Source organism: Protopterus annectens, chromosome 4.part0, assembly GCF_019279795.1.
Source record: "Protopterus annectens isolate FY-2018-M chromosome 4.part0, PAN1.0, whole genome shotgun sequence".
Taxonomy (NCBI): domain Eukaryota; kingdom Metazoa; phylum Chordata; order Ceratodontiformes; family Protopteridae; genus Protopterus; species Protopterus annectens.
The window spans coordinates 1,669,326,643-1,669,342,952 of record NC_056733.1 but is presented as its reverse complement, the minus strand read 5'-3'; positions in this window follow the sequence as shown (position 1 = coordinate 1,669,342,952).

Here is a 16,310-nt window from a genome sequence, read left to right as displayed (position 1 = left end):
CCCTAGCTATTATAGTAATGCCTCCACATTAAAAAAATGTTTGCTTTTTCATTTTACAGCAAAAGCTAGTATCTATTTACATATACATTATTTTTGTGATTCAGTGTGTTTATCTCTCTGCCTCAGCTAATTGTCTAATGGAATCAATAAGCACACTGGAAAGAAATTCCAATTTATTTACATGGTAAGGCCTCACTGAGAAACATGTGATTAGCAGCTCATTACCATGTTTCTGTATCGATCACTGCATTGTTCTTTAACAACCTACGCATCACAGGCACCCATACTATATGCACACAGAAACATATGCACACACACACACACACACACACACACACACACACACATACCAGCACTCACACAAACAAACACACACACACACACACACACACACACACACACACACACACACACACACACACACACACATGACCACACAGACATACACACACATTTATCTTTGTTCATGTTGATACAGACATGCTCACCCATGCCCATGCACATACACAGACTAACACACCCCAATTGCTTTGCTGGACTTAGCCTGCACCACAAGTATTCTTCGCTGGAGTGAATAGGTGATCACTTTTAAAAGATGACATTTACTTTTTTTTCCCTCTAGTTAGATAACTCAGGGGAGTAAAATGGACCCTAAGAACATTCCTCTGGGACAGCATATGGCTGAGGACTGCCACACTAGCATGCTGCTTTACCTGTGAGACTGCTGTTCACACATACGCTCCTACAAGGAGAAAACTGTAGCAAGAGCAAAAAACTCATCTAAGAAATAGGGTTACTGTCATGCATATACCTTTGTTTAAAATGTGCCAGGGGCAGTATAAATGGAATACTCCTTGAAGAAAAGATACTGCTATACCTATATTCAAAAAAGTAAAATAAATATATAACTAAAATGTAAGATTATAAGTACAGTATTCATAAAATTATTGTTGACAAGATAACCAAAAAAAGACTTTCTTCAAAGCATCTAACTCAACTTGACATATGCATAAATGTGTACATGCCTATAACCAAGAACAAAGTTCTTTCTTTTTAATTGTCAATGCAGAACTTTTTCTTAAATATGATACGTCTGCATGACTGTACAAAATACCACAGGAAAAAAATGTAAAACAGTAAAATGCAAAATGTAGCTGAATTCTGGACTGTAGTAGCAGCTTTGGAATTGTGTTTTGTGCAATATTTATGCTTTCTTGGCACACATGGGCTCCACTATTGTAGTCAAACTAGAGGACTCAAGTATAAATTCTGCATATCCCATGTGCTTGAGTTACTTGTTTTGTAGTTGGTTTCAGACTATTTCTCTTAAGGTTACCTTTCTCTTTCTACATATCTGACGCTATATATAAGCTTTTGAAGTATGTGTTAATACTACTTAGCTGTGCACAGCAATAATGCAGTTACATGCATTTCTTGCACTACTTGAATATATGTATACCTCTGTTGAACATATTGATATGTGTTGTATAAAGAATTCAAACCTTCATTTTCTCATAACTTTATTTTTAGGGTTTACCTTTCTATATTGTTGCATGTGATTGCCATTGTATTTTGCACTTGCCTCTAAGTTGTGATTTTACTCCTGTGGTTGCTACTATAAATAGGTTCTGAAAAATTGTAAAAAAAATGCATAAATGAATGCATCTCTGGAAAATATTCAGTACTTTAAGATGTTCATTTAAGATGCTGCAAATCTAAAAGACATCTAGATTGCAGTCAGCAACTATTTTTTTTTTCACACAAATGTTATGTGTGTGTAAATAAAAAAGTCTGTTGCTTTACAAAGCTGAGATGAAAGCTGCAAGACGACATTACCTCACCAGATTACATCTTAAGACCATGGTTTGTTTCTTTTGCACATTCTGCTCTCAAGCTCATACACAGATTAAATAAACAGAAGATGATTAACAGAAAGTCAGCACTTCCGTCCCTGCTTTTTATCAGGTCAAACTGCAACTTACAGACTATTTCGCTACTGGGTCTTCTCTGTTCTGAGAGCTGAAATGGGGACATTAAGTGCAGACCTGATTAGGAACCCATCTGTAGAGGATTATTATTCCTGTTCCTCTTACTCAGGCTGTGCTGTTTTGTAGCATCCGTCTATCTAATGGACTCATCAAACACTATTGATTGCTATTCCTCACATAAAGCTGCTTTAAACGTTCAAATCAATAGAGAGCAGGCTCTCTACTTAAGCCATAGTTTTTATTAGTCATCAAAAGGCGGCTTCACAAAGCACCACACAGGAGGTTTCTGGTCTATCCATTGATGTACTAACCACAGAGAAGCTAGGCACTAAGTTGAGAAATCATTCAGGAAAGAAAATGATGCACTAGAGTCTTTGGCTTTTTACTGAATCCTCACACTACTCGCTGACATATCTTTCCAGTTATGTGTTTAAGTTAAATCATCAAGAATCTATACAGACCAATAACGAAATAAATGAATTGTAAAAGTTACAGAGTAATTTCTATAGAAAACAAACACCCTTCTGTTACAAAAAAACAGATGGAAATATTTAAACGTGGTTAAGGAAAAAAAAGTAGATTTTTTTTTTAATTAAAGTATTATTAGCCATAACTAGAAAGGGTTTTTCATTTGAATTTCAAAATGGTAATAATGGAATAAGTTATTCTAATTACTGAATGAATTGTATGACATTGTATAGTCTCGCAATTCAGTTTCTCCCACATTTTGCAGCAAAGTTGAACGACATTTACTTGATGAAGAAAAATGCAGTCTGCATTGAAAAGCTGAAAAAAACACACTCATTAGTTATGAAATACATCAGTCACTCAAAGGAAGTTTTAACATCATCAAGTGAGACAGGACTTGCTGTGCAAAGAGTTAATGTTAATCAATCAGTTCTGCTTTTATGATGAAGATGGCATGTGTATAACTCTAGTAGTTAAGGAATATAACATTTAGTTATAAAATATAGATTATATTTCATACTCTGTCTTGACATACAAGAGCCAAACATAAAACAAGCCCAGGTAGGATGCTAGGCCAGTAATGACCTTAAGAATCATATCAACAGGAATTAAGCACATACATATTTTGAAGAAAAATGTAGTAAACAATAATAGTTTACAGCCCTTTGAGTCAATCAATACACTTTTGAGGGTGAGAGGCAGTGGGTAGGTAGGCTAGTCCAAGAACCCTTACCAGCTTATCACTCATAGCATAGGCATTGGGACAAGTGCATGCATATGTTGCACATCCATATAACATAATCACTTGTAGTTAAAAGGATGCATTAGGGTAATGGCAAGTGGTAAAATACAGAGGTATCTCTTATAATAACAAAGAAATTAGTTATAATGTCTGTTATGTAATGAAATAAGCAGAAGTGGTATGTGACTAACTCTGCTTGCGCTGTTATTCTGCTACAGCTTGTAAAATTCAATTGGGTTTGAAAATAGTAAAGTAAACATGTACATTTTCCATGATTACTATCAAACAGCTAACAGAATCTCTAGCATAGTGTATCATGCATTCTCTTTTATCTATTGCCATTTCATATAATGCCTCCCAGTAACATGTAACTCACTAAGCTGTGAAAATATTAATATAGATATGAAAATAAGAATGGAACATGACAGTGGGTACAATTTGCTTCTTTACACCATGAGCTATCATATGATACTTATCATTAAATGGTAAGACAAGTCGTTAAGGAGTCCTATCCCCAAAATGCAATAATGCTATAAAGAGACAGGTGTTATAAGTGTGAATTTATATATTTATTTTTTACGTAATCTTGTTTGCATTTGCTAACCATGGTAGAGCACTGATCTCTGTGGATATTTTTCAGACCCCGGAGAGCTGCCTGATTAAGTGACTTGCTCAGCATCACACAGTTAGGCAATGAGGACGAGGGAATACAATTATGGACCATAAGACCACAGGATACAGCTCATTAACAACTTCATAATTCTGTGTTCCAACTACCACAATGAATGTGTTAAATATGGTGTCTGAATGGAAAGCTCCCTGCCTATTGGGGTTTGCTCTTAGGTATATCTCACTTATATCTTTAACACATTCTAAGAATCTTTACACTTAATATCTTCATGCTGCTGCATACACCAACAGAAGTTGGGGGTTGTAGTCCTATGGGGCATGCCAACAACCAGATGCTGTTTACCTGTTGCATGCATTGGGAATGTACGAATAGCTCAAGAACTAGTTATGGAAAGCATTCTGCTACCACCAATGTTGCTAGGCCCATCATTCCCTCTATCAATGACAGAAAGTTTTTGTCATTAGAAATTTTAGATATTATTTCAACCTTGAGGAGAGAGAATGGTATATTGAATAATTTTACTTTTTAATGTTGTTTTTGGTCTTATTTTCATGTTTTGTTAAGTAATGCCTATTGATGTTGGTATATAAATAAATTGTCATATTAAGAGATTGAAAGGCACACATTTACAAATGTTCTCTCCTAGATCTTAACATGTGCTGGAACATACCTTTATTCTGCCAGAATAATGGCTATTGATAATCTCTTATGAATGCCTGTCTCTAATGTTTTTCTCTACTTTGTCTAATTATGTTTTTATCTAGGTTGCTTTTTACAAAAGCCATTAACATTAACATAAAAACAATTTTAACAGTCTTTTTATATGAGAGAGTTTTTTTCAAACATGTTTAAGTTACAGGTGTTGATGTAATGACTATATTCCTAAACCTATTTCAACATGTTTTATGTCAACCTATGATAAATGCAGGATTTTTATGATATAATGGATGTGAATGCTTGTTTAGAGTTTGTTACAATTATTTCTTGTCTGGAAGGCAGGTGCAGATATATTCTTGCTATTCATATTTTAAAATGTTTGTCATAAGCAATGGGTATGTTGATTCTTCTGACATATTTGCAGATAGATGGTTCCATTCTGCTGTAGTTACTTCAGTAAAGAACGTCTCATTAAATGTGAGATTGGAAAGGGGCCCATATAAAGAGTATTATCATTTAATTTTCTAATACAAAGTCTGTCATGGTGGCCATGAGCCAACTGCTTGCATCAGGAAGATGATAATGATCAGAATGTAATAGAAACAAAAGTTCCAAGAAGATATGCTGTTGATGTGTCCTGCACATTGTTGTGTGACAGCAGACTTCTGAAATAAAGTCTGTAAAAATAACTGCACAGATGGCAGCTGGATGGACTTCAACAAAGTAAAAGGATGTAAAATCAAGCAAAATAAATTTGAATCTTCAGATTGTGCTGGAACACCATGTTTCAGATAATGCAGGACTGAGTTTCCATGGATCATCAAACTACTAAGAACCAAGGACAAGAAAACAAAGGAAAACTGTTATACAAAGAAAGAACTGTTTTACATCAGACTCTGGAAAAATGCCAGAAATTCTAGTATTGGGAATTTGTTATAGAGAGCTGACAGAATATATGTTGTGTGTTTGTAGAACCAAAGGTCAAATGTAACAAAAATGTTGTACTAACTAAAGCAGTTTACTGAAGCAGTTTGCCTCCATGTATTTGTTGTACTTAGTACAATCCAGTATTTAAAAGTAGCTGTTCATACTAACAGTCAATATACTGTGTTGTGCTTGCATGCAAATGCAAATAACAAGAAGGAACCAACAGAAGACAAAAGCAAAATTCTTCAATGGTGAGCCACAGTTGATGGACTGCATGGTTCTCCTTGTGACAACTACAGCTACATTTTCATTTTATTCGGTTAGTACGTCCAGTTCCAGAGCAAATGTTTGCCTCCTTCTTATGCACAATATCCAATAGCAGAACAGTGCATCTCTGCAAGTTCCACAGGTCCTGTACATTTGTACAGCTGAATCTGTCAGCAGTGTTTGGCCACCTTTTGGGAGAATCAATGAGGGACGTTCCACACTTTCTCAATGGAAGACTTGATAACCTTCCACACAGAAACTGGTAATTCTCTTTTTGTTTCTCATTCTAAAGCATGAATGTCATAAACAACAGAACTGTAAAGTGTAACACTACCTTTCAGGTAGACAGTAGTAATAGTCTAGCACGTATTGTCAGGATTTAAAGATTGGTCTAAAGTCAACTGTAGCACATGCAGTACTTTATTAGTTAATGTTAATGTCAATGGTTTATGTAAATGCATTATGTTTGACTGGTATCTTAAACAGCAACATCATTTGTATAACAGTAAACATTTATGTCCTGTCACCACATGTAAAATGTTAATTTCTGAGTTACAGTATCAGTCAAGTCAGTTATTTACAAGATCTTCTGTACATCTTGCTAGACAAAAGTGGCATAAACCCACTGGACATTACAAAACAGACAAAGTTCATAGTGAACTGACAAAAAGATTTAATAAACTTCTAAGACATGGTCAGAGTGAGTTCAAAAAGTTCAGACAACATATGCAAACACTTTTTCAAAAGTGTTTAAGAGCCTTAAAGTCAGCAAAACAGAATACTGACAAATATAATCTGGTTAGTAAAGAGTTAAAAAAACAGCAGTTAACTGTGCTGATAAGAAATAATTTACAATGTACTATTCTACCTTTAAAAAATGGTTAAGCGTACACAGCACAAACTTTTATTCAGTTAAAGCAAGGCACTTAAATAGTGATTTTAAAACCATTTCAAATAATAAAACAGTTCTAGGGCATAGAAATCAAATGAAAGTAGTTAAACGCAAAAAAGACATGATGTCACAAGACCGACATGCATGTATTTTTTTTTCTTTTCATCTAAAGTGCAGCAAAAGGCAGACCACAGCAAATGTAAATCATGTAAATATATTTGTTTTAAGCATGTGTTAGTTAAGCCAGTGTCTCCTTTGTTTCTTAAAATATTTTGTAATTGTATGATAGCATAAAAAACTCCAGCAAAAATAGTCTTCAAAAGCAGTATTATGCATAGTTAGGCAAATTACAAATGTTTATTAATATCAAGTTGCAAGTATATTAACGAATGACTGAAGGTACAAGTAAGTGCTGAAGGAGTTACGGGTTAAGCGTCTGGAATGCGCACAAAGAAAGAAAAAAGTATGTGAGCTCAAATCTTTCCAGGCTGGAATGGGTAGTTACAAAAAATGTTGCATAAAATAAAATGTTACTGGTACTAAAATTTATAAGGTCAAGGAAACAAGACTGGTTGTCAGGCCAAATGGCTTATGTTTTTTCTAAAACATTATTGTTAAGTATTCACGTACAGCATTAAGCAAAAAGCACAGAAGTCTAATCCTGTTTAGTAATTGTAATAACATGTCACAATTGTGCATATATGTCATTAATAATCTGTTTGCAAGTAAATACTATGACTACAGTCAGTACATGGGCTATAGTATGCAGTTAAATTATGCAGGTCCCATTACAAAAAGGGAGGGTATAATAACTACTAGTACCATCTTTCCAAAATTGGTAAAAGCAATTCCTATTACAACTTTGACAGTATAGGCAACAGCAAAATAAATAAGCAAATGTGTAGAAGCAAAGTGTCACAGTCTACATAACAGCCAAAAGGACAATCATACATTCAATTCTCACAGCATAAAACAAACAATACTGCAATAAAATGAATTAGCAGGCTTCAGTTTAATGCTAGGTTTAAAAATTAGACTGAGTGTACATTACAGCTATGTATATACAAAAACAATCTGTACAAGCAAGTATATTCTGTACAGTATATAGTAAATGGTTTATCTCAGTAAATAGAGTAACAAGTCATAGCTTGACATTTGTGACGTTTTTTTTTTCAAAAAAACAAGACTGCAATGTCTTTGCAATAAAATTCTCAAGCATTTTCAATAAAGTGCAGTATAAAACATCACTGTATAAAGTCATATTCAGATTCATCCAGCTCTAATAGTAATGGTTGCCATCATTCTGTTGACAATATTAAACTGTGTTAACTTGCTGGATTAAAAGGAAATCTAAAGGTTTTGTTTCCCAATGTGTTTCTAGTTAATAGCAATACAACTTCACTATAGACAGTTTTGTATTTAAAATAAAACAGAGGGAATGTATACAGTGATAGATATGTTTAAATATGTATAAATGCATGTGCACATCTATTTGCTAGTTAGATGCATATACACATCTGTTGTTATAATATATGTAAAAATAATATAGTTAGTTAAATACATGTATTTCTGTTTGGTAGCACACATATATTCTGGTACAGCTTGAGACAAGCTGAATGTTCAGTGTCTGGAACATGCTTCAAGGACTATAGATAAAAATGCAGCTGCGAGACAAAGCAGCATTCAATACAGACATCTGCATTTCATTTGCATCATTCTGAATATCAAAACAGAGGGAATTACAATATTTCACAAATAAAACTTAGCAAAAAAATGCTACGCAAAATCGAACACAAGACAATTTCAGCTGTAAAAAGCATACGGCATGTACGTTTAAAAAAATAATATTTAAAACAAATATAACAGCATGGTTAGCTAAACAAGGTCAAGCATACATAAAAGTAGAGAAACAATCAAAGACTGGCATAAACATTTCAATAAACAGCTCTATTTCTATTAAATGCTGTACACTACCCCTGAAAATGTAACAGTTCTGACAAGGAAAGACATCATGCAAAAATGTCACAGTGTGTAGACAAAAACACAAAATAAGAATAAATTCAACAGAGGAAGAAAAGGGTATGATTTCTACCAATACTCTGTTTATTTGTATAAACAACACAGTAATATAAGAAAAAGGACCATGGGTTGGAATACTTACCATTCTGGGTAATAAACCAGTACTTCATGCATATCAAGTGGTAAAAGTTCCATCCACTTGTACCATGATAGGACAATACCAAAAGACAATATTGCACTTCAATATTATATTTCCAAGTGTTAAAGATACCAAATGCAGATTTAAAAGATCTTGTTATAAAAACTAGTAAAACAAGATATCTCACAGATTATACATTTACAAGCACAAGAAAATTCTACTATTTAGTAAGCCATTACAAGTATCTTTGATAGACAGATTACAATTTAGTATAAATGGACAATATTGCCTTCAAATTTCAAAATGTTTGTTAAAGTGGCACCACAGTTTGTATGTGTGGTTTCAAATAACCCAGCGTTAATAGTAAAAGACAAAAGCAGAAGCTGACACTGTCCATAATTGGTGGGACATATTTAAAAAATGGTCATCATCTGGGACCATATTGCTAAATTGGTTAATACATCCTGTGTTAATGGTATTAAAAGTCATAATAATAATAATAACAATAATAATAATAATAGTTTACAATAGTTTTTATGCTGCAGGTTGCAAAGAGTTGCAGTAACTCAACAAGTTATGATTGTAAATATGAGCAAAGTGGTAAATGCTGTAAACAGCAATGCTAATGAAACAAATAAAAAAAACTGGGAACTGAAAGAATATTCTGTTCTATATAGTATGTACTGTCTTTTCAAACTACTGCTAGCATGATTATTAGCTTGAATAAAAGCTGTAAGAATAATATGAAATATAAAGGGTTAATTTGGAAATAGTGTAAAATGCTGAAAAATAAGAAGTAGTAAATGTGCTGGCATAGTATAGTTAAGATTTTGGCATCCATGTGAAGGAGTATGTTATTGTAAAACAAAGTCTGTAAAAATAACTGCGCAAATGACAGCTGGAAGGACTTCAACAAAGTAAAGGGATGTAACATCAAGCAAGATAAAGTTGAAACTTCAGATAGTGCTGGAGCACCACGTTTCAGATAATGCAGGACTGAGTTTCCATGGATCATCAAACTACAAAGAACCAAGGACAAGGAAACAAAGGAAAAACTGTTATACAAAGAAATAACTGTTTTACATCAGACTCTGGAAAAATACCAGATCTTCTGGTATAAATGTAACTATGCTTAAACAGACTTTGGGAATTTGCTATAGAGAGATGACAGCATATGTGCTGCATGTTTGTAGAACCAAAAGTCAAATGTAACAGAAATGTTGTACTAACTAAAGCAGTTTACTGAAGGAGTTTGCCTCCGTGTATTTATTGTACTTAGTACAATCAAGTATTTAAAAGTAGCTGTTCATACTAACAGTTAATATACTGTGGTGTGCTTGCATGCAAATCTAAATAACAAGAAGTAACCAACAGAAGGAAGCATAGAATCCATACATTGCTGGAGAATGTAACAGTAGTTACCATTTTGATGTTCCGCCTGTGAGGGCCATAGGAAACATTAACACATGACCAGATGTTTCTGAATAAATGTATTCTAAATATTACTGGAAAGTATATCTGCTAATATATTACTACATTGAGACCAACTATGTACACAGATTTGTAGAGCACACAGAATTCTGAGATGCCTGCAGCTTATTATTATGGTCCAAAGCCATAGAAAACCATTTGATATGTTTTTATCTGTGTGTAAGATTATCTATTTGATGACAAGTACTGGATAAGGGTTGGTTTTCTTGTTTTGTTGGGGCAAAGTCTGAACAACAAAACAAATAAAGGTGGGGGGATGTGTAGAAGATGAAAAAGACACATGCATATAGATTTACAACCAAATGAAATATTAGAATCAATTTTCAGAACGTTATGTCATGATGCCCAGCTACTATGCAATATACTTAGTCAGTAATTCCAGGGATAATTAGTTAAATTTTTAACTTAATGGACTATCAAATCAAAACTTTCAGAAACTTAGATGTGGGTTTTCTTGATCTATATTTTTATCCTTGTTTTCTAAACCTCTCTTGCCCATAAGCAGGCCACTCATCCCTATATATGTTTACTTATTTAGCATTTGTTAACTGGGACTGTCTGTTTGGGCACGAGAGCCCCTTTTCAGCTTTGACCCCATGTGAAAAGCTCCATGTGGCAAATAACACTATACTATACAACATTTACATTGCAAACTGTAAAGTAATAAGTAATAAGATTTTACAGGTTATATAAATGAACACCACAAACATAACATCTATGTCTTTACATACAAAATTCTCATCTCCATACACTTAGAAAAAAAAAAAAAAAAAAAAATATATATATATATATATATATATATATATATATATATATATATATATATATATATATATATATAGTGGATTGAATAAAAACATGTATTTATTGGTACGTACACATTTTATCCTGAGGATGATAACTGGCATATCCTTGATTGTCTTCGATGCTGTTTAAGATTTTCTTTAAATGTTTAATATTGTTGTTTTACTGGGGCAAAATATGGGCACTGATTTCCAAAATTAGCCATTCTCTTGCTTCCAACAAATTAGTGCATCTTTTTAGACAAAAAAGGGTTTGTGGCACTTTAAATCACTTACTTCGTATATATCAACTGCATTCATTTACTATCCCCATAATGGCTTGTTACAAGACAAAATGCACACGTGTGTGTGTGTGTGTGTGTGTGTTTGTGTGTGTATGTCTGTGTGTGTAAGTGTGTGTATGTATACACACACACACACACACACACACACACACACACACACACACACACACACATATATATATATATATATATATATATAATATATATATATTTTATATATATATATATATATATATATATATATACTTATGTGTATATATATATATATATATATATATATATATATATATATATATAATATATATTTGTATATGTGTTATATATATATATATATATATATATATATAAATATATAAATATATGTATATCTTTATATATATATATATATATATATATATATATATATATATATATATATGTATATCTGTAAATATATATATATGTATATCTGTAAATATGTATATATATATATATATATATAGAGAGAGAGAGAGAGAGAGAAAGAGAAGTCAAAAATGTGCAAGACAAGCTGTACAGAAGTAAATCAAGTCCCTGAAGATAGGTCTCTTGACTTTTACTGTTCACACAATATGTTAACTTCATATCTCCAATGTAAAATTATTATTTTATATTATGATTATTTAATCTTTAGAGTTAGTCCCTTACTGTCATGGAGTGGATGTTTAAGAAGAATTGGACATTTATATCTCAATCTTTTACCAGCTTAGCTTTTCAAATGAATTTGGAAGCTTGGGATTATAAAATGAGACATGCTTTAGAGTGTCATAAAATAACAAGAAGATTTAAATGTGGCTGTTAATCCAGGCTCACAAGGCACATCCAAATTGGCACCCACAGTTTAGAGCTGCAAGAGCAATCAGTAAATGTATGCATTCTTTCTCATTGGGACTGTGTTTTGATCTATATTTATTATATATTTACTTACTTTCATATTGTCTTTTAACTTTATAGGCAAATCAAGTCTACACTGATCTTTTTGTAAGCTAAGACTTGAGCCACAAGACAAATGGAATTGCAGACAAGCAGTTAAGTCAGTCAATATAATTGAATATATAGTTGAATATACAGGGTACAAAATGAGAATAGCATTAGCTAATGTGTTTTTTATTCAATGAGCAGTGTTTCAAACATAGCACTGCTAAATCTTTAATTCTTATGGACAAAATGAAAAAATACCAAAGTCAAAAGGCCAGGTATCAAATATCTGGCAACATATATAGCTAAAGCATAGAATACTAAATATGCCATTGTATAAGCATTGTAAACCACTGGATGTCAGTAACATCAGTTTGTTACTTTGCAACACTATTAAAACTTTACAACATGAGGGTATCATCGCCATGAGAAGTCTAAGATCAAGTATACTTCCCTGAGCTGAAACTTATTGGACACTGTTCTTAATTTAGGAGTGCTGAAAGTACAGTTTGTATTACTTTGTCAGCACTGACTCTAGGAGTTTGGGCTTTTCAGTCTTCCTTGAGGTTGTACAATCCTGAAATCAGTTACATAAGTAAGAAATGTGTGGCAAACAAATCCCCCCCCCCCATGGTAGATGCAGGGCTCTTGCCCCTATACAGTTTTTTTCATCTGTTTGAAGCCTCCCAAATGGATTGTTTTGTCTTGCTTAAGCTGTATACAATTTGAACTTGCCCTTGTTTAATGGAACGACCTCTGCCAAGAAGGCAGGCTATGATGACATCAAAACCAAAGGTGACTACAAATTGCATGAACTTAGCAAAGCATTGTCAATAAGGATAGGAATGAAAAAAGATAATGTAGTCTACATAATATCATTCAAAAAATATTTCAAATGATGGAAAGCATTGTGGGGGAAATATAGGATAAAATGAACTATTGCAAAGAAAGAACTGTAACCATGAAATTAGATGAAAGTTATTTGATTTTTAGAACAGCACACTGGCACAGAAAAGAGGCAGACAAATATTATACATTGGATTAAGTGAACTAGACAGCAAGATGTCAGTACCCATACATTATTTTAGAAAATGTACTCATTGTAAGGGCTGAAGTTGCCCAAGCATTTCTAAATAAGCGGTGAATCTCCAAATAAATCGTGGACAAGTCGACTGAAAATGTGCATTAAGACACCATCAGAGAAACAGATGCAACAGCAATTAATGAAAATACATTTAACCCCTAAAGTACTGTGCATTTTCAAGTCTGTCCCCTGAGTATTGTCTGTTTTGAAATATTTTAGTTGATTTATAATTTTATATTTCCAAACTGGTTCAGCATTTATTTATGAAAAATTCAGGAAAGGCTGCAGGCATGAGTATCTTTAGAATATCATAAGGCTTGGGCTTTTACTTTCAAAAAAGAGAAAGAAGCATTCATGTTGAATTTTATTGAATGGAGTTTAGTGAAAAATTCATTAGTTTTAATTCATGTATTTTTATGCTTCAATGTATACAATATGAAAATAGTCATTTTGGGACTGAAATCATACCACCGCTATGTATTTATTTTTAGTAGCTGGTTTTTTTCTAAAGAGAAAAAAGGTAATGGCTTACCACAGCCTAGCTTTGTCCTGTCTGTAAATTTGTCATTGTAACATATGTGAAATTGTTAAAAGAAGCTGAAATGTTTTATATGTGAATGAAGAACATAAAGATTTAGTTACAGATAAACCCAGTTTTTCTTTTAAAAATAATATGTCCCTCAAAAGACATCTATGTTATAAGAAACATGGATCCTCATTTACCATAAACTCCCAGAGACATGGCACATATGCAAGCAGACATTCTAGTGCCTGTAATTATATAAATTCGGGGACAAACTTTACACCTCCACTGTTGAATTATTCAATTGAATTTTAATTTTATGCAGACTGTTCTTTTAAGAATTCAGTTTATTATAGTTTCTGCAGTGCCTCTGCAGCCTACTATATTGGCAAAAGTAATTGTACATTCAGAGAGCTCATACAAGAAAACATATATAGATAAGATATTAGAAACTGTAAGGGTACCAGTGCTTTAGCTAAACATGTGCATTAGTTTGGACCACAGCATACATTTATGTTTTTTGTTTTAGAGTTAACAGATGTCAATGATAGGTGAGGAAATATTAAAATCACAACAGAAGCTTGTGAACAAAAATGGATTTTGTATTTCAAGGCAGATAAAGCACCTGGTATAAATGATGCTGTATCTTTAAAACCTTTTTATATACACATCCTTATAAGCATTAAAGTATCTTTAAAAGTTGATTGCCTTTGGAAAAAGCAGCCTTTTGATAGGTTGTTATATTTTTTAAAACGTTTGTGATTTTCTGTAATAAATCTATCTGATGAAGTAGTCCTGAATCGTGAAAGCACTTACTTGTTGTTTTATTAAAGAATTTTTACTTTTTGCCTACCTGGGACTTAGCATTCTTTTTATATATATTTTTTTCTGTACTATTGCTTCATCCCATTGTCTAGCTGCATTTTATCTCTTAGACTTAACTAACTTACCCAAACCTCAAAGGCCTGATATGCACAGTCCTCAGAATCTCTACTTACATGCAAATAAGACAATTCTGATAACACATAAAGTCACATCTCATTGTGCCTCAGCTGCCAAGCCCATAAGGAGAAACAATCCACTACCCAATATTCTGGTCATACGACTCAGTTTTGACACATACTGATGTCCCTCTTACCAGGCTGGATAAGGGGATGTTTACAGTAATTTGTCTGTCAGGGGCCAGGATTTACCAGATTGTGCAAACTACTTAGGTCATTCATCGTTAAATACCAGTATGACTCAGGCATAGTGCATGTGGGTGTGAATGAAACCTGAGATGTATCTCCTTGGACTATATGAAGAGAAACATTATTGATCTCTCAGAATGTGTGTCACAGGCAGGTATGAGTCTAGCATTGAGCAGCATTCGACCATCTCCAAGGATGATGCCACGATACCAGCAGAAAACGATCAATTTTAAGAACTGGCTTAGATGCTGATGCCATTCCAAAGAGGTCCAATACTTATCAGCCTGGGAGGACGTGGTTGATAGGCCATGCTGCTTTTCCAGGGATGGTCTTCATCTGTCACATCTATGTTTTTGGATATTGTCCAAAACATTATCCATCTCTATAATGCCCTTTTTAGGCATTGACAAATAGGGAAGACTTCCAACATAACAAAAGCTACTCAGGACAAGATAAAGGTGTTACTGCTCAATGTTAGGAGCCTCAACAAGAAACTGCACTCCTTGGAATCTCTCCTAACCCTGGAGAATGCTTATATCTGTGCAGTTACTGAAACGTGGCTCAAAGCCACAGAAAACACTCTGGCAGTGTATGGCTATAATGCCTTTCATACATTCCGAGCATCCACTGAACATTAAAGATCAAAGACCAAGATGTATCTATCTACATGAAGGATAAGCTGGTCAAGCAATATGACATGCTTCAACTAATCCATGTTCTACTATCCACGGGAAAAATCCATTGCCACATTCTTGCTAGCTACAGGTTCCCCACTGTGAACCAGAAAACCCATACACTATACCTGAAGTTACAAAAATCATGCATCATTCAGCCTGATATCATACTCATGGGTTGTTTTTACTACCCCTCCATTAAATGGAAGGTATACATGACCACTAACATGCAGGTGCAAAGATTTCTTGACTTTGTAAATTAAAGTGCCCTGGAGCAGCTAGTCTGCATTCCCGCTAGGGGAACAGATATCCTAGATGTGGTACTCATAAATATGAGAGAGTGCTACACCCCCCCATGTTATGTTCTCACTGGTAAGATCAGATCACAAAGCAGTATCCTTTGAAATAAAGGTACAACTAACACCTAACCCCCAAAACTTTAAGAACTGCTCTAAGGTAAATTACCCCCTGTTAAGAACAGCATAACTAGTTTCCAAGCTCCCCCAATTCCAGAAGATGCAGAAACCTATGCAAAGGCATGTTGAAAAGCCTGGTAATGCCTTATAAACAGCTGCATAGAAACAGAGGTACCAGA